We start from the raw sequence: 27180 nt of genomic DNA on the forward strand, positions 1-27180 counted from the left end.
GACTCTCACCACTACAATCCATTCTGAATGCAGCGGCGAGGCTTATCTTCCTCGCTAGACGTTCATCGCCTGCAGATCCATTCTGTCAGTCCCTCCATTGGTTACCTGTACTCTACCGCATTCAATCTAAAATACTTTTACTCACACACAAGGCCATTAACCAAACTACACCAACGTACATCACTTCGCTTATCTCAAAATATCTCCCAACCCGACCTCTTCGCTCTTCACAAGACCTGCGTCTCTCATCCACACTCATTACTCGCTCCCACTCATGATTGCAGGACTTTCATCGGGCTGCACCCACGCTGTGGAATGCCCTACCACGCACAATAAGACTCTCCTCTAGTCTCCAAACCTTCAAGCGTTCCCTGAAAACTCACCTCTTCAGGCAAGCATATCAAATTCCAGAACCGCCCACATAACTTTCATAAACCTTCCTATCAAATTGCATCCACTCTGTACAGTCCACACATATCCTCACATGTCTTCTAATTCTATGCAATAGATAGCACCTTTCCTTATGTACACATACCTATTTCCCTATAGATTGTAAGCTTGCGAGCAGGGCCTTCCTACCTCTATGACTGTTTGTTATGACCCATTTTGTTATTGTTATTTCAAATTGTAAAGCGCAACGGAATTTGCTGCGCTATATAAGAAACTGTTAATAAATAAATAAATAAGGTATCAGAAATAAAACATGAACACTACATTATATTAAAAAATTCAGAGCTCTTAGTTGTATACAGTATATTTGCTAAGATATGGTTAGGCCATCGGGCTTCAGCAAGCCTTCATTGATACTGGTGGTCCTTAATGCTACATGATATTAGCACCCACTCTGTGTCATATAATTGTTTATTGTTATTCTACATAATAAAAAACATACATAAAGACATGCCTAGAAAATGGTACCAACATGCTTCCATTTTTATAACCACTCCCATTACCTCCCCAATCACTGATTACCTGTCACTCACTTAAATATCAAATAAATCCTCTGTGCATACACAGTTGCTATGTGTGAACAGCATAGTTTTTAAGAATGCGGATCCAACATCCGATCATCTAAGAAGACATTGGCCATCTGAGTTGCCCTCAGGTTATGTCGAATGTCCAGAGTTTTTCTGATGCTGTGGTCTTAAAATCTGCAATGGAAAATACAGACCATGGCCTCGGCACACCTAGAAAACAGGGAGCTTTTGAAATATATGGAATACTACAAGCCAGGTAAGCAAGGGGACTACACCATTATCAATTGTTCCCATATAATTATCTCCACACAATGAAGCACCTTCTCATCCATCAATGACTGTAACTAGGGGTCCTAATGCCCCTGGCAAAGTGAGAGACCTGCCCCACCAGCACCTCCACCACATATGATTCATCATATTAAGTAGAGGCTTATAGACATTAAGCATAACAATACATTAGCAGTTAGTAGCTGAGAATATTTTTTTTACTAACCTTACAATGTAAAGCATTGCTTCCTAGTAGTGCTGGGGCCTTGAGTCTGATTCTGAAAAGAAAAGTTAACAAAGAATGCTGAGCATTCTAGGTTAATATTCACAAAACAGAGCAAAATATGTAGGGACAGTACAGTGGTTACAAAGAGGCAATTGCCAAAACATCTAAATTTGTGAGAATAAAAAATGGATAATAACTTTGAATTCAGTGCACTGTCAATCGTATTTCCTGTGTGATACCATATACAGGATGTATGGAGCATCATGTGTGTTTTAACAGCAAGTCCTTTGTGAAATTATAGGAACCTAACTCTTTTTTCCCTAATTCACTTGATCCCACTATACAGGAATCATAGTATCCCATCAGTAGTGGACTGCAGCCCTTGTCACTTAAAGCAGGGAGTTGTCACTCAAAGCTGGGAGAAATGACCACCGCATGACAATACATAGATAAACCCCCTTTTTTTATCACCAAGAGGTGTCAACACATCCCTTTAATTTACTCTCTAGGAACAATTCTGCAACTAGACCAGCACTATATGTGATAGTACAGTTACCTACTCATCACATAGGGTGCAAGGGTCAGGTTTTGAAGGGGTCCTGAATCAGTATATTGGTATTCTTAAAATTATTTCTAATAGAGATGAGCGGGTTCGGTTTTACTCGGTTTTACTCGGTTCTCAAAACGGCATCTAATTGGCTCACGGATGTCACGTGTTTTGGATAGCCAATAAGGATCGGTTTTGAGAACCGAGTAAAACCGAGTAAAACCGAATCCGCTCATCTCTAATTTCTAATCACTTTTTTGGTTTGATTCTGATGGATACTAATGCCTATACTTTTAATTAATTAAATGAAAACTAGTTATTATCTGTACCAGTATATTGAATTTAATTTTTGAAGAGTGCCCCAACATAGTCTTTCTTTTCTTCTTTATGTCTAAATTTTTTACCCAGATGAGTCTGGTCATGTGCTGCTTCTGCTAAGCCTGAAAAGTTAGCCTTGGAACTACTAGTTTCCCATGTATATCTTTCTAGAGTCCTGAGAATTCCTGACCATATATTTAGTTCTAGATTACTTTTTCCTGAGGTAAATGTAAATATTGAATATTAATTCATTTCTGTATGCTGAAAATCTCAAAAGTCAGTAAATTAGTTGACTGAATTTCTGTCAACTGAGCCATGGGTGAAGCTGCCACTTTCTTTGCAGCCTCATTTGCGCTCCTATTTCATGCAGAGATTTGGTCCATGGGTTATATTTACTAAAAATCAAGTTGTATCAATGTTGATCAATTTTTAGTCAATGTTGGGTCATTTTTTTTAATTAATTTTGTGTTTCAGAGTCTAAATCACATGTTTACTACTAGATGATCTTTTAAATCCTTTTTAAAAAAATTCAAAAATCATATGTTAGTAAATGTGGTATCTATGGGTATATTTACTAAAAATTGATTTTGGTCATGTATTTGTTAGCTGTTTGGTCAATTTAGTATGAGGGCCTAAATTCCATATTTACTAACAGATGTTTTTTTACTTTTAAAATAGTGTCAATGTGTGATTTAAAACCTTAAACACAAAGTCAATCAAAAAACAACTAAACATCAACCATACTTGACTTTTAGTAAATATACCCCCATGTGTGTGTTTGTGCCAATGGAAGTTGTAAAGGCATTAACAGTCCTTTTATGTGTTTTGAATGTGCTATCAGTGTTCCTGTTGACGTAAACAAAATCTAAAATTCTATATGTCCCCAAAATCATGTACAACCCAAAAAGTATACCTTCAATCAGTATAAATATTGTCTGACTAGTGCTACCAGTTCTGCTACTTGATCTGAGTGGGATAAACTGAGGGGTTTAGCTTCCACTATACATACTATATATTTAGTGTGTTACAATTTGCAGGTTTTAGTGTGTTACATCTCTTAATGCTTATATTTTCTGGAGCTACAAGGGCCAATTCCCATCATGTGAATCTTGCTGATGAGACATGTATTGTGTGTGCAAATTTAGGAAATTAGTTACAGCATGGTGTGCATGTAGTGTTAAATCATGTCCTAATGCAGATGTGCCCAAACTCATATATCTTGTGACTAATCACTCCCACACTAGTTTGCTGCAGGTAGTGTACACATTCATGGGCATGTGCATATATCTGCACCCACAGCCCATGAATATTGTCTAATAGTGGGTGTAAATAATCACAACCAGACATGTATAGTTCCTGCCACAATTTATGTGCATGTGCATATGCATCGTGGCAATGACCAGGATGGACACATCTGTACTGTACATCATCTTCACTTTTACAAGAAAATCAGCTGCTGCTGTTGCTCTCAAGCATGTAATAGCTTTGCCCTCTCTTACCAAGATATACATCGGTATCTGATGGTTTGTTTTTATTGGCTTGCACTTAAGGATCAGAATTCATCAAGCAATATAACCAATGTGATATCATTAGAGTTATATATTTGTTTAGATAACCACATATTATATTTACTACCCTGTGTTGTTTGCTTGTGTTGTTTTGTAGCTTGATGTTTTCTATCTTTGTATGTCTAAAACACAATGTCACATTTTAATATGTATCAATAAATGTGATGTTTTATATAATAGTAGGGGAGTGCTCCAACAAAAGAGTACTTTTCTGTTTTCCCCTGTATTTGCATTTCTAAAATATCCTGCACTTCTTGGACATGGTTTTCTATAATATCCAGAAACATGCCATCAGTTGTATAGTACAGATGTGTCAGACATCTATTTTGCTAAAAATACAACTTAGTCGCTATATAAGAAGCTCTTCATAAATAAACATTTTTCAGGCTATCTTTTTTAAATTTACCAGAAATAGGAAAGGCTCTATCTTGCCCTTTAGTCTTTTTTGACAAATTCTCACAATGTTTATTTCCTTTCATGCCCTAAAATATTTAGTCCCTAGAATAAACCTAGCCAATCCTGTGAACACATTACAGGACATCATTGTTAACAGTCTATTGACCTCTCCTGGCATCTCTTTATGTACATTACTGTCTTCAAACTGTGACTGTCTGGCTCTCAGTCCCATGACCTGACTTTGGAGCTAATTCAGGTTGGATCGCAGTGTGCGATCGAACCACAAACATTTTAAAAAAAGATGCAGGCACATGCAAAGCGCCCATCCTGCACATGCGCCTGCATTTTCTGTGGGAGGGTATGCAGAAAATGCAATCGCCTCTGCCTGTCAATCAGACAGAGGTGGTCGCAGAGTGGGAGGGGTGGAGATGGAGCGTTACAGGGGCAGAGGCTGGAAAATGGGTGTGTGTGGCATAAATGGTGGCATGATGGGGGCATGATCATGGTGGCTATGTGACATCACACGCAGCCACCATGATCAGAAACATGGCAGTGGGCCTCCTGCCAGCAAGCAGAAATTGTGATGCAATCACAATTTCTGCTTATTGAAGGGGGTAGGCAGCAGACAGTATGCTGGGCGACCTTGCTCTGTGATGGGCAGCCCCCAGCATCCGAACAGAAGGATTGCAAATTCTGCTAATTAGCAGAATTTACAATACTTACTGAATTAGGCCCTTTATGTCCAAACAGTCTCCCAACACAGGTAGGTATGTTAATACCAAAACAAACACTGTCCCAGCTGCCAGTCTAGTACAATCAGTCAAGTCACACTCACTAAGTAGAATTTAAATGAGGGACAGCAAGGCTCATTCACCCACAATATTATTAATATAACCTACATTTATCTTCAGCTCCTAAAATGCGATGATTTCACTTATCTTGTTATGATCTTTTAAGCTTTTACAGTGTTGTGATTTGGGGTGCAGAATTCTACTCCCCTTTTTGCAGCTTACGTGCTTTTAAATCTTGCATTTTTAAAAGCAGTTTTTAAAAGTATCTAACACTATTTTACCCTATCTGCATACTCACTTGCTGTGGACATTTGTATATATATATATGTATATATATATATATATATATATATATATATATATATTTATATAGTTGCAAAACAGACAGCTGTGTGTGCTGACTGAAGGCACAGCACTCCAAGGATTTGATTCAAACTTATTTCTAAAAAATAAGGTGGTACGGGCATAATACATATCATTGTAATGTAGCTCACAGTCTTTAGTTAGTCCTCATAAATGCTGACGTTAACGTTTCTGGGCCGCTGCGGACCCCGTTATCAGGGCGGAGGAGAAGGAGCTCAAGTATTGTAATTAGCCATTTGCTTGTGCTGTAACCTGTAAAGAAAAATGTGCAGGTTACAGGTTATGATGATGATGATGAGGAAGCTGGTAATAATATTTAAATGTTTTTATTTAGAATGTTCTTCAATTTTTCCACTATTTTAAGGTCCTTATTCTGCACCTTCAGCAAATCACCCAAGCTGTTGGTTGTGTCATTTCGGCTGCAAAGTACCATCCTGGCACCATCCAAAAAGATAAGTCACCATTTTCCACAACTTCTTGGAGGGTCTGTTTTTTTAAGAAAAAAACACACTTTAACAGTGCAACACAAACACTTGCAGTTCTATATAATCACTGTAGGAAAACGGTTTTGCAGAAATTTTACCAAAATATAAATTAACACACTTTATTTTAAAAAAAAATTACAATTCAATTAGGCAATCTTGTGCAAATCTAGAGATGTGCACTGACCCCATGTTTTAATTTTGGATTTGTATTTATCTTTGTGTTTGATATTCCAAAACCACCCTCGCATGTTTTGTTTTCTGGCTGTACTTTTTTTTAAGTTAAGCTGATTGAACTATAAACATTGTGAACATTAAAATGAATGCAAGTTTCTCTTAATAAACTTTAGTGCAAAATATATTTTTTTAAAGTTTTATCATAGAAGAACAAGATACATATACAATCAGAAACAGTGGCATACAGGTCTGTCTTAAAAACATCAGAAAATGCTGATACACTGGTTATTATATTAAACTCAATGGAACACCTGTAAAAATGCATCCTCATTGAAATCCACTGAAAAAACCCAAAAGGTCCTGTGTACATAATAGCAAGCTTACAAATAGATATAAAAAAATAGAACAATAACATCAGAACAATGGCGAATGGAGAGATGGGGAAAATGGTACAGTAAGTCAGGTAGTATACACTAGAGAGAACCAGAACAAATATAAAAAGAAATTACTTGAAAATAATACTGTGATGGGGATAGAATATTCAATGTGTTGCCAGGCACCATACTCTCTTATGATTTAGGGCAAACTCAAGGAATCTAGGGTAAGTTGGAGGAAAGGATGTTTTTGAAGACCTGAGTCTGAAGTCCATCCATCAGAACCAAGTATCTCTAAAGGACATCTATCCCCCATCTGCAGAAGTCAATTTATAATACATTTTCATATAGAATTAAACTGTATGTGCCAGGATAACCCACCATAATACTGATTATTTTCATTCCATCTGCACATTAGTTGAGTGAGTATGATGCCTGTTCAGGTAGATATATGCCCTGGTCTTAGGTGGTGTCATCTTAATCTGTGTGCAGACAATCACAACCAAAACATTAGGCATACCTGCCATATGATAAAAAGCTACCCTGCATGCATGTCACTGTGACTCTAGGTTAGAGAAGAAGGTAGAGGTGTCTAATAGTGGCTAAAATGCAGCAAGGACTTGTGTGTGATACCAAGAGAAGGTTGACTGTGGAATATCAATAACTCCTGGCTGTGTTACACTTTTCACCAAATGGAGGCAGTATGGCTGACAATTACTTGTCATGTGAAACTACAGCAAACAATATAACAGGAGATTTACAGAAAATACAAGAGAGAATCTGAAAAGATAACCTGTATCTGAAACCTCAGAGGGTGACTGAGAGGAGGGTGGGGGATGACAGATAGTTTGGGGAGGGGGAAGGTTCACTGCCTGGCCTGCCCAGTGCAATGAAATTCCAAGCAATAGCACTTTGAACAGTTATCATATTTTAGAGATGCGCAGTTCCATTTTTTAGAAGTCATAAACTCACAAAAATGTAGGGGATATGAGTTGAACAGAGTCCCATTTCAGATCCATTTAGGGGATCAGAACAGAACAGAATCCTGATTTGGAGATTCTGTCAGTTCAGAAGTAGGATTTAAAATAAAAATCTTGGCTTTTGGATCGTTTGTAAGTCCCTTCCTCATGATATCTGATGCCATTTCATACAGGATTGTGTGGTCAAAATTGGCTGGAAATTAATGTTATTTATGTTAAAGAAAATGTTTTTTTCCACAGTACACTGAAAGGTATCAGTTTGGATCTGCTCAGAATATATATGCAGCAGTGATATAGTTATTTTAACTAGGTAATCTACACTCCTTTGCAGTTTGGATCTGCTCAGAATATATATGCAGCAGTGATATAGTTATTTTAATTATGTAATCTACACTGTATATTTGTATATTATAAGGTATATTGTATTCTTGGAAGAAACTCTATTGCAGCTTTGAAATAGTTGGTAACTGCTATCTTAGTGTCTGTTTTGGGTGAGTTTTATGGCATGCTCTGTAAACGGGGGTGGGATATTAGGCCTTGATTGCAATTACTAGACACACATGGATACTTACCATTCATAAGGAAAGATGCTTGGCTGACCAACAGCCGGCTGAACAGGGCTTTATTAGAAGGGCTGTTTAAAAGGGCTAAGAAAATATTACAATATAGACTTACCCAGGACTTACCAGAACGAAAACAGACGGAAACATCCCACCAACATAACAGAAAACCATCCTCCCTTCCTTTCATTCCCAATCATCTGTGCAATTCAGCGTATGTATATAAATTACCAACTACAATCCTCATGACCTCTAAGAACAAAATGCAACCAATTTTGTATATAACCATTTACATTGTGATTTACATGTGATTGTACATACCTGTTTGTCACTTTGCTCTATCATGCACAGCTAACATACAGCGGAACAACACCAGTAAATAGGCACCTGAACTTTTAACTTGACCAAGTGAAACCATACATTCTCAGCCCTGATAACACTGGTTTAATCTCAAACAAACTATGTTCCATAAATTGATTTTCTGCATTGCTCTTCATGGAGTATTCATAAAGACCATTGCATCATTCAGTCTCCCAGCAACTCAGCCCTCTGTACATGTTGCCCTCTCAATTCTACACTCCCCTCTTATTAGCACTCATGAGCTTTTCACTTCCCTATACTCATTTACAATAACATCTACAACCCCTCACCATAAAAAACTTTCACAAACCTCTGAGACTCACATTTATCTCTCTCTTCTGCTTCTGATAGCTGGTGACATTTCACCAAATCCAGGACCCAGCCACTTGCATCGCTCACATTCACCTGATTCACAGCAACATAGAAATCCAGCTAACCTCATAAACATCACATGTCTTCCATCACCCTCCAGATCACTAAAATGTGCCTTATGGAATGCACGCTCTGTTTGTAACAAATTAACATCCATCCATGACCTATTCATATCCAACAACATCAATCTGCTGGCTATAACAGAAACCTGGCTCACACAATCTGACACAGCCTCCCCTGCAGCACTGGCACATGGTGGTCTCCACTTTACACACACCTCCAGACCCAGTAACCATAAAGGAGGAGGAGTAGGACTTTTACTTTCCCAATCTTTTGCATACACTGTTCTACCACAGGTTCCAACACTCACGTTTACATCATTTGAAGTACATTCCATTAGGGTTAACTTTCCTTTCTCTCTGCGTGTTGCAGCTATCTACTGCCCACCTGGGCATCCAAAACAATTTTTGGAAGATTTTTTTGCCTGGCTCCCTCACTTCCTCTCCTCTGACATCTCCACCATTATCATGGGTGATTTAAATATTGCTATTGATTGTCCAAAATCTGCTGCTCATGCCTCCAAACTACTCTCTCTAACTTCCTCTCTTGGCCTCTCCCAATGGACTGACTCTTCTACTCATCAGGAAGGCCACTGCCTTGATCTAGTATTCACCAGACTATGCTCCATCTCTGAACTCACTAACACTCCTTTCCCCCTCTCAGATCACAACCTTATCACCTGCATGCTCTCCTCCGTTAATTCAAACCCTGTGTTGCTGAAGTCCTCCGATCTTCCTCAAACCCGCAGAAATATTAACACAATTAATCTTCAAGAACTTTCCACTACACTCCAACAACTGCTTTCACCTATTTCTGCATTCACCTCTCCTGAGATGGCTGTATCACACCTTAATGAGACTCTAGAACTAGCCCTTGATGAAGTGGCTCCAGCTAACCATCACACTCCACGTAGGCCTAGATGTCAACCATGGCACTCCAAATTAACAAGACAACTACAAAAACTCACACGAAAACTTGAACATCAGTGGCGTAAATCTCGTATTTCAAGTGACTTCCTCACATATAAGACTGTCTACCATTCTTATAAAAATGCCCTGGACACTGCCAAACAAACATATTTCCAAACTCTTATCTCTGCACAAGCCTCCAACCCCAAATGACTCTTTAATACATTTAAATCACTTCTGAATCCTCCCTCACCTACCCCACCAGCCACTATCAAGGCACAGGATCTTGCTTCCTACTTCAAGGAGAAGATTGATAAGATCCGAAATGAAATGGTATGCTCTTCGGCAGCCAGTGACCTGCTCCGTTCTTTACCTGAACCCTCTGGCACTCTTTCTTCATTTGATCCCACAAATGAAGATGAAGTATCATCACTCTTCTCATCCTGCTTCTCCACTACCTTTCCTCTTGATCCTTTACCCTCACAAATAAGTAAAGCTCTGTCTCTGGTGCTCATCCCTACCTTAACTAACATATGTAATCTCTCTCTCTCTACTGGTATTTTTCCTTCACTCTTCAAGCGTGCAGTGATTACTCCCATTTTAAAGAAACAAAATTCTGACCCTAATGCTCCCTCAAACTACCGCCCTATCTCTCAGCTCCCTTGTCTCTCTAAGCTACTTGAGAGACTTGCCTACACTCGACTCACACACTTTCTTAACTCATACACTTTATTGGACCCACTTCAGTCAGGCTTCCGTTCCCAACACTCCACAGAGACAGCACTGACTAAAGTGATTAATGATTTGGTCACTACGAAGTCTAAAGGCCATTACTCACTACTTATTCTTCTAGATCTATCTGCTGCATTTGACACTGTAGACCACTCTCTTCTCATACAGACATTACAATCCCTAGGTCTTAAAGACACAGCCCTTTCTTGGTTCCTATCCTACCTATCTAATCGCTCCTTCAGTGTTCGCTTCTCTGAATCTACCTCCTCTTCGCTACCTCTTTCAGTTGGAGTACCGCAAGGCTCAGTCTTGGGTCCTCTGCTTTTCTCTATCTATACCTCATCTCTTGGTAAACTAATCAGCTCTTTTGGTTTTCAGTATCATCTGTACGGAGATGATACTCAAATCTACCTATCCTCCCCTGACTTGTCCCTATCTGTACTGGACCGTGTCACTGAATGCCTTTCTGCCATCTCATCCTGGATGACATCTCGCCACCTCAAACCTAATATTTCAAAGATAGAGTTAATTATATTTCCACCGGCCAATAGTAGGTACCAACCTGATATCTCTATCACTGTTGAAAACTCGACTATCTACCCTACCCCACAAGCTCGCTGCCTAGGTGTCATCCTTGACTCTGATCTGTCCTTTGTTCCCCACATTCAATCTGGTCTCAAGATCATGTTACATGCATCTAATAAACATATCCAAAATACGACCATACCTTACACAAGACGCTGCTAAAACTCTGATCCATGCTCTCATTATCTCCCGCATTGATTATTGCAATAGTCTCCTAACTGGTCTTCCCAAAACGAGACTCTCACCACTACAACCCATTCTGAATGCAGCGGCGAGGCTTATCTTCCTCGCTAGACATACATCATCTGCAGATCCATTCTGTCAGTCCCTCCATTGGTTACCTGTACTCTACTGCATTCAATATAAAATACTTTTACTCACACACAAGGCCATTAACCAAACTACACCAACGTACATCACTTCGCTTATCTCAAAATATCTCCCAACCCGACCTCTTCGCTCTTCACAAGACCTGCGTATCTCATCCACACTCATTACTCGCTCCCACTCACGATTGCAGGACTTTCATCGGGCTGCACCCACGCTGTGGAATGCCCTACCACGCACAATAAGACTCTCCTCTAGTCTCCAAACCTTCAAGCATTCCCTGAAAACTCACTTCTTCAGGCAAGCATACCAAATTCCAGAACCGCCCACATAACTTTCATAAAACTTCCTATCAAATTGCATCTACTCTGTACAGTCCACACATATCCTCACATGTCTTCTAATTCTATGCAATAGATAGCACCTTTCCTTATGTACACATGCCTAATTCCCTATAGATTGTAAGCTTGCGAGCAGGGCCTTCCTACCTCTATGACTGTTTGTTATCACCCATTTTGTTATTGTTATTTCAAATTGTAAAGCGCAACGGAATTTGCTGCGCTATATAAGAAACTGTTAATAAATAAATAAATAAATAAGGTATCAGAAATAAAACATGAACACTACATTATATTAAAAAATTCAGAGCTCTTAGTTGTATACAGTATATTTGCTAAGATATGGTTAGGCCATCGGGCTTCAGCAAGCCTTCATTGATACTGGTGGTCCTTAATGCTACATGATATTAGCACCCACTCTGTGTCATATAATTGTTTATTGTTATTCTACATAATAATAAAAATACATAAATACATGCCCAGAAAATGGTCCAGACATGCTTCCATTTTTATAACCACTCCCATTACCTCCCCAATCACTGATTACCTGTCACTCACTTAAATATCAAATAAATCCTCTGTGCATACACAGTTGCTATGTGTGAACAGCATAGTTTTTAAGAATGCGGATCCAACATCTGATCATCTAAGAAGACATTGGCCATCTGAGTTGCCCTCAGGTTATGTCGAATGTCCAGAGTTTTTCTGATGCTGTGGTCTTAAAATCTGCAATGGAAAATACAGACCATGGCCTCGGCACACCTAGAAAACAGGGAGCTTTTGAAATATATGTATACTACAAGCCAGGTAAGCAAGGGGACTACACCATTATCAATTGTTCCCATATAATTATCTCCACACAATGAAGCACCTTCTCATCCATCAATGACTGTATCTAGGGGTCCTAATGCCCCTGGCAAAGTGAGAGACCTGCCCCACCAGCACCTCCACCACATATGATACATCATATTAAGTAGAGGCTTATAGACATTAAGCATAACAATACATTAGCAATTAGTAGCTGAGAATATTTTTTTTACTAACTTTACAATGTAAAGCATTGGTTCCTAGTAGTGCTGGGGCCTTGAGTCTGATTCTGAAAAGAAAAGTTAACAAAGAATGCTGAGCATTCTAGGTTAATATTCACAAAACAGAGCAAAATATGTAGGGACAGTACAGTAGTTACAAAGAGGCAATTGCCAAAACATCTAAATTTGTGAGAATAAAAAATGGATAATAACGTTGAATTCAGTGCACTGTCAATCGTATTTCCTGTGTGATACCATATACAGAATGTATAAAGCATCATGTGTGTTTTAACAGCAAGTCCTTTTGTGAAATTATAGGAACCTAACTCTTTTTTCCCTAATTCACTTGATCCCACTATCCAGGAATCATAGTATCCCATCAGTAGTGGACTGCAGCCCTTGTCACTTAAAGCAGGGAGTTGTCACAAAAAGCTGGGAGAAATGACCACCGCACGACAATACATAGATAAATCCCCTTTTTTATCACCAAGAGGTGTCAACACATCCCTTTAATGTACTCTCTAGGAACAATTCTGCAACTAGACCAGCACTATATGTGATAGTACAGTTACCTATTCATCACATAGGGTGCAAGGGTCAGGTTTTGAAGGGGTCCTGAATCAGTATATTGGTATCCTTAAAATTATTTCTAATCACTTTTTTGGTTTGATTCTGATGGATACTAATGCCTATACTTTTAATTAATTAAATGAAAACTAGTTATTATCTGTACCAGTATATTGAATTTAATTTTTGAAGAGTGCCCCAACATAGGGGTATATTTACTAACATTCGTAATTCTCCCGATTTGGTGGGAGAATAATCACGAATGACATCGAAAGTGTAAAACTGCAACTTTTGGAATTTATTACGACTAATTTACTAAGCTGTCGTATTCTGCATTTTCTTTTGTTCCGATGTCGATGTCATTCGTGGTTTTTTTTTTTTTTTTTACGGCAGTGATTAGCAAAACACTGCCGACTTTTTCTAAATGAATCTCGGCCGGATCTGTGTGATCCGTGCTGGGGTTCATTTTTTTTTTTTTTTTTAAATAAGCACTGTAAAACTGTAAAAAAAAATGGCGTGGGGTCCCCCCTCCTAAGCATAACCAGCCTCGGGCTCTTTGAGCCGATCCTGGTTGCAGAAATATGGGGGGGAAAATGACAGGGGTTCCCCCATATTTAAGCAACCAGCATCGGGCTCTGCGCCTGGTCCTGGTTCCAAAAATACGGGGGACAAAAAGCGTAGGGGTCCCCCGTATTTTTAAAACCAGCACCGGGCTCCACTAGCTAGACAGATAATGCCACAGCCGGGGGTCACTTTTATACAGTGCCCTGCGGCCGTGGCATCAAATATCCAACTAGTCACCCCTGGCCGGGGTACCCTGGGGGAGTGGGGACCCCTTCAATCAAGGGGTCCCCCCCCCAGCCACCCAAGGGCCAGGGGTGAAGCCCGAGGCTGTCCCCCCCATCCAATGGGCTGCGGATGGGGGGCTGATAGCTTTTTTGTAAAAGTGTAAGATATTGTTTTTAGTAGCAGTACTACAAGGCCCAGCAAGCCTCCCCCCATGCTGGTACTTGGAGAACCACAAGTACCAGCATGCGGCAGAAAAACGTGCCCGCTGGTACCTGTAGTACTACTACTAAAAAAATACCCAAAAAAAGACAATACACACACACCTTGAAAGTAAAGTTTTATTACATCCATCCACACAAACATACATACATACTTACCTTATGTTCACACGCAGGTCGGTCCTCTTGTCCAGTAGAATCCATGGGGTACCTGTTGAATAAATTATACTCACCAGATCCAGGGTACCAGGCTCCTCGGATAATCCTTTTGTAATCCACGTACTTGATTAAAAAAATAAAACGGAGACCCGAGCCACGCACTGAAAGGGGACCCATGTTTTCACATGGGATCCCTTTCCCCGAATGCCAGAAACCCACTCTGACTGATGTCTAAGTGGGTTTCTTCAGCCAATCAGGGAGCGCCACGTTGTGGCACCCTCCTGATCGGCTGTGTGCTCCTGTACTGATTGACAGGCGGCACACGGCAGTGTTACAATGTAGCGCCTATGCGCTCCATTGTAACCAATGGTGGGAACTTTCTGCTCAGCGGTTGACCGAAAGTGACCTCACCGCTGAGCAGAAAGTTCCCACCATTGGTTACAATGGAGCGCATAGGTGCTACATTGTAACACTGCCGCGTGCTGCCTGTCAGTCAGTACAGGAGCACACAGCCGATCAGGAGGGTGCCACAACGTGGCGCTCCCTGATTGGCTGAAGAAACCCACTTAGACAGAAGTCACAGTGGGTTTCTGGCATTCGGGGAAAGGGGACCCATGTGAAAACATGGGTCCCCTTTCAGTGCGTGGCTCGGGTCTCCGTTTTTTTTTTTTAATCAAGTACGTGGATTACAAAAGGATTATCCGAGGAGCCTGGTACCCTGGATCTGGTGAGTATAATTTATTCAACAGGTACCCCATGGATTCTAATGGAGAAGAGGACCGACCTGCGTGTGAACATAAGGTAAGTATGTATGTATGTTTGTGTGGATGGATGTAATAAAACTTTACTTTCAAGGTGTGTGTGTGTGTGTATTGTCTTTTTTTGGGTATTTTTTTAGTAGTAGTACTACAGGTACCAGCGGGCACGTTTTTCCGCCGCATGATGGTACTTGTGGTTCTCCAAGTACCAGCATGCCGGGGAGGCTTGCTGGGCCTTGTAGTACTGCTACTAAAAACAATATCTTACACTTTTACAAAAAGGCTAACTGCCCCCCATCCACAGCCCATTGGATGGGGGGGACAGCCTCGGGCTTCACGCCTGGCCCTTGGGTGGCTGGGGGGGGAACCCCTTGATTGAAGGGGTCCCCACTCCCCCAGGGTACCCCGGCCAGGGGTGACTAGTTGGATATTTGATGCCACGGCCGCAGGGCACTATATAAAAGTGACCCCCGGCTGTGACATTATCTGTCCAGCTAGTGGAGCCCGGTGCTGGTTTTAAAAATACGGGGGACCCCTATGCTTTTTGTCCCCCATATTTTTGGAACCAGGACCAGGCGCAGAGCCCGATGCTGGTTGCTTAAATATGGGGGAACCCCTGTCATTTTCTTTCCCATATTTCTGCAACCAGGATCGGCTCAAAGAGCCCAAGGCTGGTTATGCTTAGGAGGGGGGACCCCACGCAATTTTTTTTCAAAAAATTAACACTTTCCCACCCCTTCCCACTGATATACATGCACGGATCTCATGGATCCGTGCATGCCTATCCAATCATGGCTCAAAAAAGCAGGTCTGGTTTTTTTAGCACTTTTTTACGAGTTGTATTTTTTCACGGCAGTGTTTTTTTTTTTTTTTGCTTTGCACTTCTTAGTAAATGACCGAGATTCATACTTAAACAGCCGCATTTTGACCGATGGTGTATTCATTCGTATTTTTTTGTTGGACTTCAAAAAAAATACGAATGCCCTCATCACTGCCGAGATTTGTGTTTAGTAAATGACCGAGATGACACTTTGAAGAAAAAACGGCATCTCGGTCAAAATCGGGACCTTAGTAAATATACCCCATAGTCTTTCTTTTCTTCTTTATGTCTAAATTTTTTACCCAGATGAGTCAGGTCATGTGCTGCTTCTGCTAAGCCTGAAAAGTTAGCCTTGGAACTACTAGTTTCCCATGTACATCTTTCTAGAGTCCTGAGAACTCCTGACCATATATTTAGTTCGAGATTACTTTTTCCTGAGGTAAATGTAAATATTGCATATTAATTAATTTCTGTATGCTGAAAATCTCAAAAGTCAGTAAATTAGTTGACTGAATTTCTGTCAACTGAGCCATGGGTGAAGCTGTCACTTTCTTTGCAGCCTCATTTGCGCTCCTATTTCATGCAAAGATTTGGTCCATGGGTTATATTTACTAAAAATCAAGTTGTATCAATGTTGATCAATTTTTAGTCAATGTTGGGTCATATTTTTTAATTAATTTTGTGTTTCAGAGTCTAAATAACATGTTTACTACTAGATGATCTTTTAAATCCTTTTTAAAAAAATTCAAAAATCATGTTAGTAAATGTGGTATCTATGTGTATATTTACTAAATATTGATCTTGGTCATGTATTTGTTAGCTGTTTGGTCAACTTAGTATCAGGGCCTAAATTCCACATTTGCTAACAGATGATTTTTTACTTTTAAAATAGTGTCAATGTGTGATTTAAAACCTTAAACACAAAGTCAATCAAAAAACAACTAAACATCAACCATACTTGACTTTTAGTAAATATACCCCCATGTGCAATATTATCAAGGCCTGCAGTCAGGACTTGGCCTGCTTGCAATTGTGAAGAATGCAATTGTTAAGAATATGATTTAAGAATGGAGTTAGAACCGGAACTGAAAACCATTTCTCCTCTCTTCACAGGTAAAAACACCATCTTCATGCTTGTATATCTGAGTCTCTCATCTCTCTCTGGCTACACTTTTCACACCCCAAGGAAGTTTGTCTGCAAATGTCTGTGATCCTTCTTCAATGCAAAATAACCTCTGTTAATTAGCTGAACTTCTGATTGCATACCTCCCCCTTTGCCAGCTGATATAGTTGGAGCATTTAAGAGCAATATTATCAAGGCCTGCAGTCAGGACTTGGCCTGCTTGCAATTGTGAAGAATGCAATTGTTAAGAATATGATTTAAGAATGGAGTTAGAACCGGAGTTTGAACTGGATTTGGACTACGCTAAAATCTCGAATAATACAATTTCCCCAAACACTGCAACTCGGGACCATCATGTGGCCTCTCCTCACCACTGCCTTGAGAACACCAGGACCAATGCCTGCTACTTCTCTGTCCAAGAACATCATGACTGCCCCCAAGACTACCCCTCAAGCTGAGCAGGGAACTGAGGGGCGTGCGCATCAGGACCAGATTTTGCTGGGTCAGTTCCATTGGACGTTAGTGTGCACTCCACATTCTTACACCCACCCGCACTGCTCCCCACACTCTCACACACACCCGCACTGCTCTCATGAGACCAGGACATTTATCATTTTCACAAATTAATGTTTTCCTGCAAATGTGTCTTTCTCTTCTTTCTTCTTACAGGGTACTTTTCCCCCACTGTGTGCTATTCCTGTAATGTGTACCTCCATTGGTTGCACACCCTGCCAGCAGTAACCTACACAGTGCGCCTCACATGGCTGCCTCGGATGGTTCCTCCATGGGCAGGGTGTGCTTCATTTGGATCTTTCCATGCAGGGTATAGCATACTCCTACACTCGTGTCAGCTTTCCCGTGAATGCATTTGGCCCTTGTATGGCTCATCTCCCACTGTGTAACCTTCGTAGTGCGCCCAACATGGCTGCCTCATCTGGTAAACTTGTGGATGGGATGAAAAATACATGGACCTGATGGTTTTACTGGAACCCTACTCTGAACCTAAGGACTCTGCAATCTCCCCGTTTTGTGTTCTCTTCTAGGGGTGGACTATTCCACCCTGGGTAATCCTACGCAGAGCGCCTAAGATGGCTGCCGCACCTGGTACCTTGTGAGGGTGGAATACACAACCCCTGGAGGTTATTACCCAAAATGCTTACACCAACCCTGCATTATGCTTTCTGTCTTTATTGTCTGTGTGGTTTATCTTTTGATGTAATACTTAAATCTTCTCTATTATGTGCATTGTTTGAGTTCTAGTTGGCGCCGCGGATGGCTGCCTCGGTGCTGCTCTGCCAAGCAGCCTTTGTGTTTAGTCCTACATGTATAATATGTCTAATATGTTGAGTCTATTGTACAGTTGCAATGTGCAGTATCAACTCATACGTGTAATGTGTGTAATGTATGCTATGTTCTTCCCCCTTCGTATGCTATGTATTCCCCCTTCATGTTGCTGCTTGGTGATGCATTGTACCACAAAGAATTCCTAGTGTACGTGAGTACACCTGGCCAATAAAGCTGATTCTGATTCTGATGTGTGTGTTTGTGCTTGGAATTTTATAAATGCCACTGCCAATGGAAGTTGTAAAGACATTTACAGTCCTTTTAGGTGTTTTGAATGTGCTATCAGTGTTCCTGTTGACGTAAACAAAATCTAAAATTCTATATGTCCCCAAAATCATGTACAACCCAAAAAGTATACCTTCAATCAGTATAAATATTGTCTGACTAGTGCTACCAGTTCTGCTACTTGATCTGAATGGGATAAACTGAGGGGTTTAGCTTCCACTATACATACTATATATTTAGTGTGTTACAATTTGCAGGTTTTAGTGTATTACATCTCTTAATGCTTATATTTTCTGGAGCTACAAGGGCCAATTCCCATCTTGTGAATCTTGCTGATGAGACATGTATTGTGTGTGCAAATTTAGGAAATTAGTTACAGCATGGTGTGCATGTAGTGTTAAATCATGTCCTAATGCAGATGTGCCCAAACTCATATATCTTGTGACTAATCACTCCCACACTAGTTTGCTGCAGGTAGTGTACACATTCATGGGCATGGGCATATATATCTGCACCCACAGCCCATGAATATTGTCTAATAGTGGGTGTAAATAATCACAACCAGACATGTATAGTTCCTGCCACAATTTATGTGCATGTGCATATGCATCGTGGCAATGACCAGGATGGACACATCTGTACTGTACATCATCTTCACTTTTACAAGAAAATCAGCTGCTGCTGTTGCTCTCAAGCATGTAATAGCTTTGCCCTCTCTAACCAAGATATACATCGGTATCTGATGGTTTGTTTTTATTGGCTTGCACTTAAAGATCAGAATTTATCAAGCAATATAACCAATGTGATATCATTAGAGTTATATATTTGTTTAGATAACCACATATTATATTTACTACCCTGTGTTGTTTGCTTGTGTTGTTTTGTAGCTTGATGTTTTCTATCTTTGTATGTCTAAAACACAATGTCACATTTTAATATGTATCAATAAATGTGATGTTTTATATAATAGTAGGGGAGTGCTCCAACAAAAGAGTACTTTTCTGTTTTCCCCTGTATTTGCATTTCTAAAATATCCTGCACTTCTTATAATATCCAGAAACATGCCATCAGTTGTATAGTACAGATATGTCAGACATCTATTTTGCTAAAAATACAACTTAGTCACTATATAAGAAGCTCTTAATAAATAAACATTTTTCAGGCTATCTTTTTTAAATTTACCAGAAATAGGAAAGGCTCTATCTTGCCCTTTAGTCTTTTTTGACAAATTCTCACAATGTTTATTTCCTTTCATGCCCTAAAATATTTAGTCCCTAGAATAAACCTAGCCAATCCTGTGAACACATTACAGGACATCATTGTTAACAGTCTATTGACCTCTCCTGGCATCTCTTTATGTACATTACCGTCTTCAAACTGTGACTGTCTGGCTCTCAGTCCCATGACCTGACTTTGGAGCTAATTCAGGTTGGATCGCAGTGTGCGATCGAACCACAAACATTTTAAAAAAAGATGCAGGCACATGCAAAGCGCCCATCCTGCACATGCGCCTGCATTTTCTGTGGGAGGGTATGCAGAAAATGCAATCGCCTCTGCCTGTCAATCAGACAGAGGTGGTCGCAGAGTGGGAGGGGTGGAGATGGAGCGTTACAGGGGCAGAGGCTGGAAAATGGGTGTGTGTGGCATAAATGGTGGCGTGATGGGGGCATGATCATGGTGGCTATGTGACATCACACACAGCCACCATGATCAGAAACATGGCAGTGGGCCTCCTGCCAGCAAGCAGAAATTGTGATGCAATCACAATTTCTGCTTATTGAAGGGGGTAGGCAGCAGACAGCATGCTGGGCGACCTTGCTCTGTGATGGGCAACCCCCAGCATGCGAACAGAAGGATTGCAAATTCTGCTAATTAGCAGAATTTACAATACTTACTGAATTAGGCCCTTTATGTCCAAACAGTCTCCCAACACAGGTAGGTATGTTAATACCAAAACAAACACTGTCCCAGCTGCCAGTCTAGTACAATCAGTCAAGTCACACTCACTAAGTAGAATTTAAATGAGGGACAGCAAGGCTCATTCACCCACAATATTATTAATATAACCTACATTTATCTTCAGCTCCTAAAATGCGATGATTTCACTTCTCTTGTTATGACCTTTTAAGCGTTTACAGTGTTGTGATTTGGGGTGCAGAATTCTACTCCCCTTTTTGCAGCTTACGTGCTTTTAAATCTTGCATTTTTAAAATCAGTTTTTAAAAGTATCTAACACTATTTTACCATATCTGCATACTCACTTGCTGTGGACATTTGTATATATATATATATATATATATATATATATATATGGTTGCAAAACAGACAGCTGTGTGTGCTGACTGAAGGCACGGCACTCCAAGGATTTGATTCAAACTTATTTATAAAAAATAAGGTGGTACAGGCATAATACATATCATTGTAATGTAGCTCACACAAATGCTGACGTTACCGTTTCCGGGCCGCTGCTTACCCCGTCATCAGGGCAGAGGAGAAGGAGCTCAAGTATTGTAATTAGCCATTTGCTTGTGCTGTAACCTGTAAAGAAAAATGTGCAGGTTACAGGTTACAGCACAAGCAAATGGCTAATTACAATACTTGAGCTCCTTCTCCTCCGCCCTGATGACGGGGTCCGCAGCGGCCCGGAAACGTTAACGTCGGCATTTATGAGGACTAACTAAAGACTGTGAGCTACATTACAATGATATGTATTATGCCTGTACCACCTTATTTTTTATAAATAAGTTTGAATCAAATCCTTGGAGTGCCGTGCCTTCAGTCAGCACACACAGCTGTCTGTTTTGCAACCATGTTCAATACAGCAATGGCACCTAGGTAGAAGCTTTATTATTCAGAGTGCCGGATCATTTGGGACTTATATATATATATATATATATATAAATACACAATAGAAGCAGCACTCCCAATAAATAGTAACTTTACCAGTGCCTTATTTAAGACTCCCTAGCAAAAAGTCTAATATATATTTCTGTATAGGCGGCACCTGGACACAGTGCTCAACACAGCAGGATGTAGGACATCAATGTTTTGAACTTCTATTTGCACTTCATCATCAAGATAAATACAAAATAACACATACATACCTTATAAAGCTTCCCAACACCATGTGTAGATGCTGTGGCTCCCGGCTCCGGTGTGACGACGCCCACCAATAATGTCGTCACCCAGTGTCTGATACCTAGGCTACAACAACAATCATCTTAAAACTACGGCAAGTAGAAAAGATCAAAAAGTTTAAAATAGCAAAACATGTACACACTATAGTGTTGTTACTTAAGTTATAAGTGCAAATCTGCATCCTAATCAGCTCCATATTATCACCAGGAGTTGCTAAAAATGTAACATTATGATACCACAGAATCATCCCATTATTTAGGTTTTATAATTTAGTGAAAAAATGCTAAATATAGAACATCTCTAAATCTGGTCACCATCAAACTACATATCTGGATAACACAAAAGAAAGATAATCTCTATCAGTAGAAGCGCCACAAAAATAAATTCATATATGTCCCTTAATATTGCAGACATTCCTTCTGCTTTTCCTTCATTTTAGTCCACTGTTCTGATTGTATCAATTCAGGCTCAGCAGTTGTGTGGAAGCGAGAAGAAAACAAAAACAAAAACAAACACTGTGTAGTATTGTTACATTCAATCCTCCTTTTCTATTAGAAGAGTCCTTCTCCCTTAGATATCTGGATAAGGGATGTACCCTCACTCACAATTAAGCCAAATAATCGTGCTCATTCGTGTATCTTCCACCATAGAATGATTAATGAGAGCATACCCAACTCACTTAAAGAATTAGTGAATAAATCCTATAAAAGGTATCTTTTCTCATGGTATAATAGTTAATATGCGTACTGTACCACACTCACAGAAAGGATGGCAAGGATACTCCCATTTCGGTTTCATTAGAATCCACAATACCTCTTTTTAAAAAAACAGGTGAGTACTTCCACTCATCCCAGAAGGATGAATAAAGTGCAACTGTACCAACTATTACGTATATTTCTGTCAAAGTCAGAAAAATATCACTATGCACACTGCCATATTTGCACCTCATACATGTCCGCGCTGTGCATGCGTGAGCTCTCCCGTGCGCGCGCATACTCGCTGTTGCATGCACCCGCAGGCACACGGTATGCGCATTTACGGTAGAGTTTGTGTTCGTAGCGTGCGACTCAATCGTTACATAATTTAACCATATAATGTATTTTATAAGTTAATATTCCCCTGAGTCCAGCAGGTATCAGTGGGTCTCAAATGGCTCTTTGACCTTAGAGATTCCCCAAACAATAGTTTGCATGTTGGGAGGGCTTCACATGGTGTTATGCATAGTTAAGCACAGGAATAGTAATTGAAGATTAATTGTATTCCAAATCAGTATCTTTCCCGCAGACGGAGTACAATAGCCTTTAATTACACTGAGCTTTGAGACTCAATGAGGAGGGCCAACACCTGTGTTTACGAATGGGTTAGGGTTTGTCTCCAGAAGAATGATTGCTGAGATGTCATTGTCTCAACTGAAAGTGGACATCATGAATATCGAACAAAACCCAGAGACAGGGTTTTGTTTTGTATTCGCCAAACAATAGCTCTCCAGAAGACAGGAATGTGTTAGTCATCATCCATTGTTTTGCATAACCAAGGCCACTGATGCAGCTGGCTCACATGCTGTGAGGGACACACACACATCCTGTTGTTGACACACCCCCACAGCTGGAATGAGGGTATGATATACCCACTGGAGAACACAGGGCTCACTCACTCTCACACAGCTACCTGGCACCCAGCAGCATGACGGCTACATCCCCAGGACTGACCTCCAAGCTAAAGGCTAAGTATTGAATTCACATGGCTAGATAAGGAAATATAGACAGATTGCTTTAAGGTCAATGGTGCTGGTTTAAATAGGATATTGTAACTTGTTTGTGTGATAGATCTGGGAATCTGTGATGGTAGCTGGGACATTAGACAACCTGTAGCATAGCATTTGTGGTATTTGTTTGCCTATGGTGATTTAAAATAGATTGTGCTGGTTTGTTATAATATATCTTGTTAATCATGAATACCACCATGCAGTTACATTTGAATATGTGCTTGTAGCAATGGCAGGCTGATACTTGTGGGTACCTGGTGGTCTGGTCTTGTGATAGCTCATATGCTCTGGTTATTGAGATACTGTGTTTGCTTGAAATTGTGAAAGGTGATTTAGATGGTTTGGAATTGTAAAATCAGAACATAGGCATTGTTTTGAGGCTTGGACATTTTGGAATAAAATGGAGTCTTGTGTCTTCTGCTATGTGATTGTGGTGTAGCAGAGAGTGCCATGTGTTTGGACCTGCAAATCTAAAATGGCTGCTAGCATCCCCCTTTCAACCATGTGTTGCAGTCTTTGGAATCATTGGAGTTTTCCCAAAATGGAGTCTAGCTTCTGTCCCATGCGGTATTGTAGGGTTGTGTATATAGGGACAGCCAGTATGGGTAAGCTCAAGTATTTTCTCCACAAAGATTCTCAGCATTGACTAACTGCGCAGCGATTGTTCCTCACATGTGTAAGCTTCTCTGCAATATTATTGTCTTTATTGTTATTGTGACCCATCTCTCTCTCTCTCTCTCTCTCTCTCTCTCTTCTCTTCTTTCTCTCTCATTTTCCCTTAAACATAATTGTATTGTATTTCCTGTGTAGTTATCTGGTTAGTTAGTCTGTGTTATATTGTAGTGTGTGACTTGTACTGTATTACTCTTTTTGCAAGTAATAACATTCTTACTAAAGGCGTTAGAACCTTAGACCGGTATTTGATTGGTTATTATAAATGCATAAAGGTTTCTCAGAGCGTCATAGTCGCACATACAGCTTTTAAGCTAACAAGGTTACACTGCATTACATCTACACATTGTCACTGCACAAATGTTTACAGTATAAGTACATTCCTTAAGGTATAGTTAAGGGAGTACCCTTGCGGTACTTTTTGCGCCAATGGCGTACTGTGTTCTTTAACCTTTAACGTGTTTTTAATAGGACAAATATTATAGACATTGTCAATTGGCGGCTCGTCGGTCCTTCACATATCTATACTAGGTAATCCCAGCAGACATTATCCATCAGCAAAGGGCGGGAGGTTATATTCCTCGTAGTGCTGTCTGGATAAGCGTCTGTTTCGCTTAGTAAAGAGTGCTGAAGTAATCCGGAACTGGAAGGTAAGAACAGTACGTTATTGTCTTTGTAAATCTGGTTTTTATTTCTATTTGGTGCCAACTACACACGCAGATTGGATGGTTTGTCTGTTTAAATAGGTTTAAAATTATTTTTAATCGCTCTGCATAGCATGATAACTTTAGGAGTTTGAATGATGACTTTCTTTGTGACAAGAAGCAGCATGGTCTGTCCACCATTTTGTGTGACCCTCATGGAGGTGAAAGGGGGAGGAGCAGCGGCCATTTTGGGAAGGTCACATTTTTTTATTTTTTATTTTTCTCCCTAAGCGGCTGATTTTCAGTTGACTCAGGAAATAATCAGCCATCCATTGTCAAAAAGAAATCATCATTTAATGAGTTTTTTTAATGCATTTATTTAATCTATATCATAGTCAATCATAAGTAATAGTGATTGGTACTTATATGTAATATCTATGGGGGTAATTCCAAGTTGATCGCAGCAGGATTTTTGATAGCAATTGGACAAAACCATGTGCACTGCAGGGGAGGCAGATATAACATGTGCAGAAAGTTAGATTTGGGTGGGTTATTTTATTTCTGTGCAGGGTAAATATTGGCTGCTTTATTTTTACACTGCAAATTAGATTGCAGATTGAACACACCCCACCCAAATCTAACTCTCTCTGCACATGTTATATCTGCCTCCCCTGCAGTGCACATGGTTTTGCCCAATTGCTATCAAAAATCCTGCTGCGATCAACTTGGAATTACCCCCTATATGCGTGTGCTTACATCAATGTATGTTATTAGATTAAATTTAGAATTGCATGTTCATTTGTGTAATTTTCACATCTCACCTTCCTGTTTGCAATTTGCATTGATAACGTGCTAAGAAAGATTTGTTGCTATTAGTAGTTAAAAAGATAAAAAGTAATATTTAAGGGTATAATTGTAAAAAGCACACACGCAGCTCTACCTAAAGGTACAAGGAGAGATTGGTGTGGTGCTCGGTAGACGATCGAGGATCATCTACATTGATAAACGTGTTAGTTGTGTTACGGTGGATAAAATACTGGTGTACACGTGTCTCTAACAAAGGGTGAGACTCGCGTGCGCAAAGGCCGACGCACGCAGCGTAAATTACGCAACGGAGCGTCTGGGTACGCCCACGTAACTCAAGTCACACGATAGTGTTATTTTAGCAGGCGAAGAGGTGGCAACGCGATAAATAGTGCAAGTCGATTTTTGTGTCCGAAATTTAGAATAACAGATCCTTCTCCAAATTTACAACACATCTGGTCTAAAGAGAAATTTCTGCGCAGAAATAGAAATAGAAACAAAAGTGTACATGTGATGAGTGAGTGTTTGCAATTATAAGTTTTACAATTTTGGGGATTGAACCACAGAAATCATCGAGTTCTCGTGAAGTACATACGTGTAAGTGACATACATGGTGGCTAGGGAGGCATCCCTTGTTAAACATATAAAGAGCATTAGAGTGTAGCAGACCAGGAGGTCATACTGTAACAGACCAGGAGGTCAGACCAGGAGGTCGCATAACAGACCAGGAGGTCCAGGTACAGCAGACAAGGAAGTCCGCTAAAGAGTCAAGTAGCCCAACACCAAGAAGGGTTGGAGCGTAACCCATATAGGCCATAAAGCTCAGGCTGAAGGAATTCGCAGCTGCTGAATGTCGATTCCACTGGTCGCTCCGTACATAAGATTAGTTGCTTATGTACTGAACGATTGTACCGCACGTAATTGTGTGCATTAGTAATCTGACCAGTACCATTTGTGTACGAAACCGGTCATAAACACTATTTGTACATTCTGACGTGATTTGTGTAATTTTTTATTTTCTGAAGGGAAGTTCGCTGGTCACTCAGGAATTGTCCAACAACCAATAGTTACTGGAAAGAGTAAGTGTTCTGCGGATATCCCTCGCATGTTCCAGTAAATAGAGGTTCATAGGGGCCCTGGGTCGAGTACGCCAGCGCTAAGGCAGTGTGTAGGTCGTATTGGTCGATGTGGGCGAGTGAGTGGGGTACTCGGTAAACCGCCACCGTCAGCCTATCGTGAACATTTTGGTTTTTGTAAGGGTTCGCTGAAGACCCTGATTGAAGGTCAGAGGTGGTGAAAGCAACACCTGCAAGTTATGGGGGCCAATTGTTCAGGAAGGGGGCGATCAACCTCGGTTCGGGTTGATTCAGTGAACCGACCAGTCGGGTCGGCAAGGTACGTAATGTGTGAAAAATACG

The 27180-nt window shown here is 40.3% G+C and overlaps 1 long non-coding RNA gene across 1 annotated transcript; it reads right to left on the reverse strand.

Moving 5' to 3' along the window:
• Positions 1-962: 962 nt before the first annotated feature.
• Positions 963-21941, reverse strand: LOC134935039 (uncharacterized). The gene is made up of 5 exons (XR_010179857.1): positions 21844-21941; positions 5833-5939; positions 5585-5705; positions 1471-1522; positions 963-1151 (listed from the first exon to the last, which is right to left on the reverse strand). It is a non-coding gene; the product is annotated as an uncharacterized LOC134935039 (long non-coding RNA).
• Positions 21942-27180: the final 5239 nt, after the last annotated feature.

This window comes from Pseudophryne corroboree, chromosome 6 (genome assembly GCF_028390025.1).
Source record: "Pseudophryne corroboree isolate aPseCor3 chromosome 6, aPseCor3.hap2, whole genome shotgun sequence".
Lineage (NCBI taxonomy): Eukaryota > Metazoa > Chordata > Amphibia > Anura > Myobatrachidae > Pseudophryne > Pseudophryne corroboree.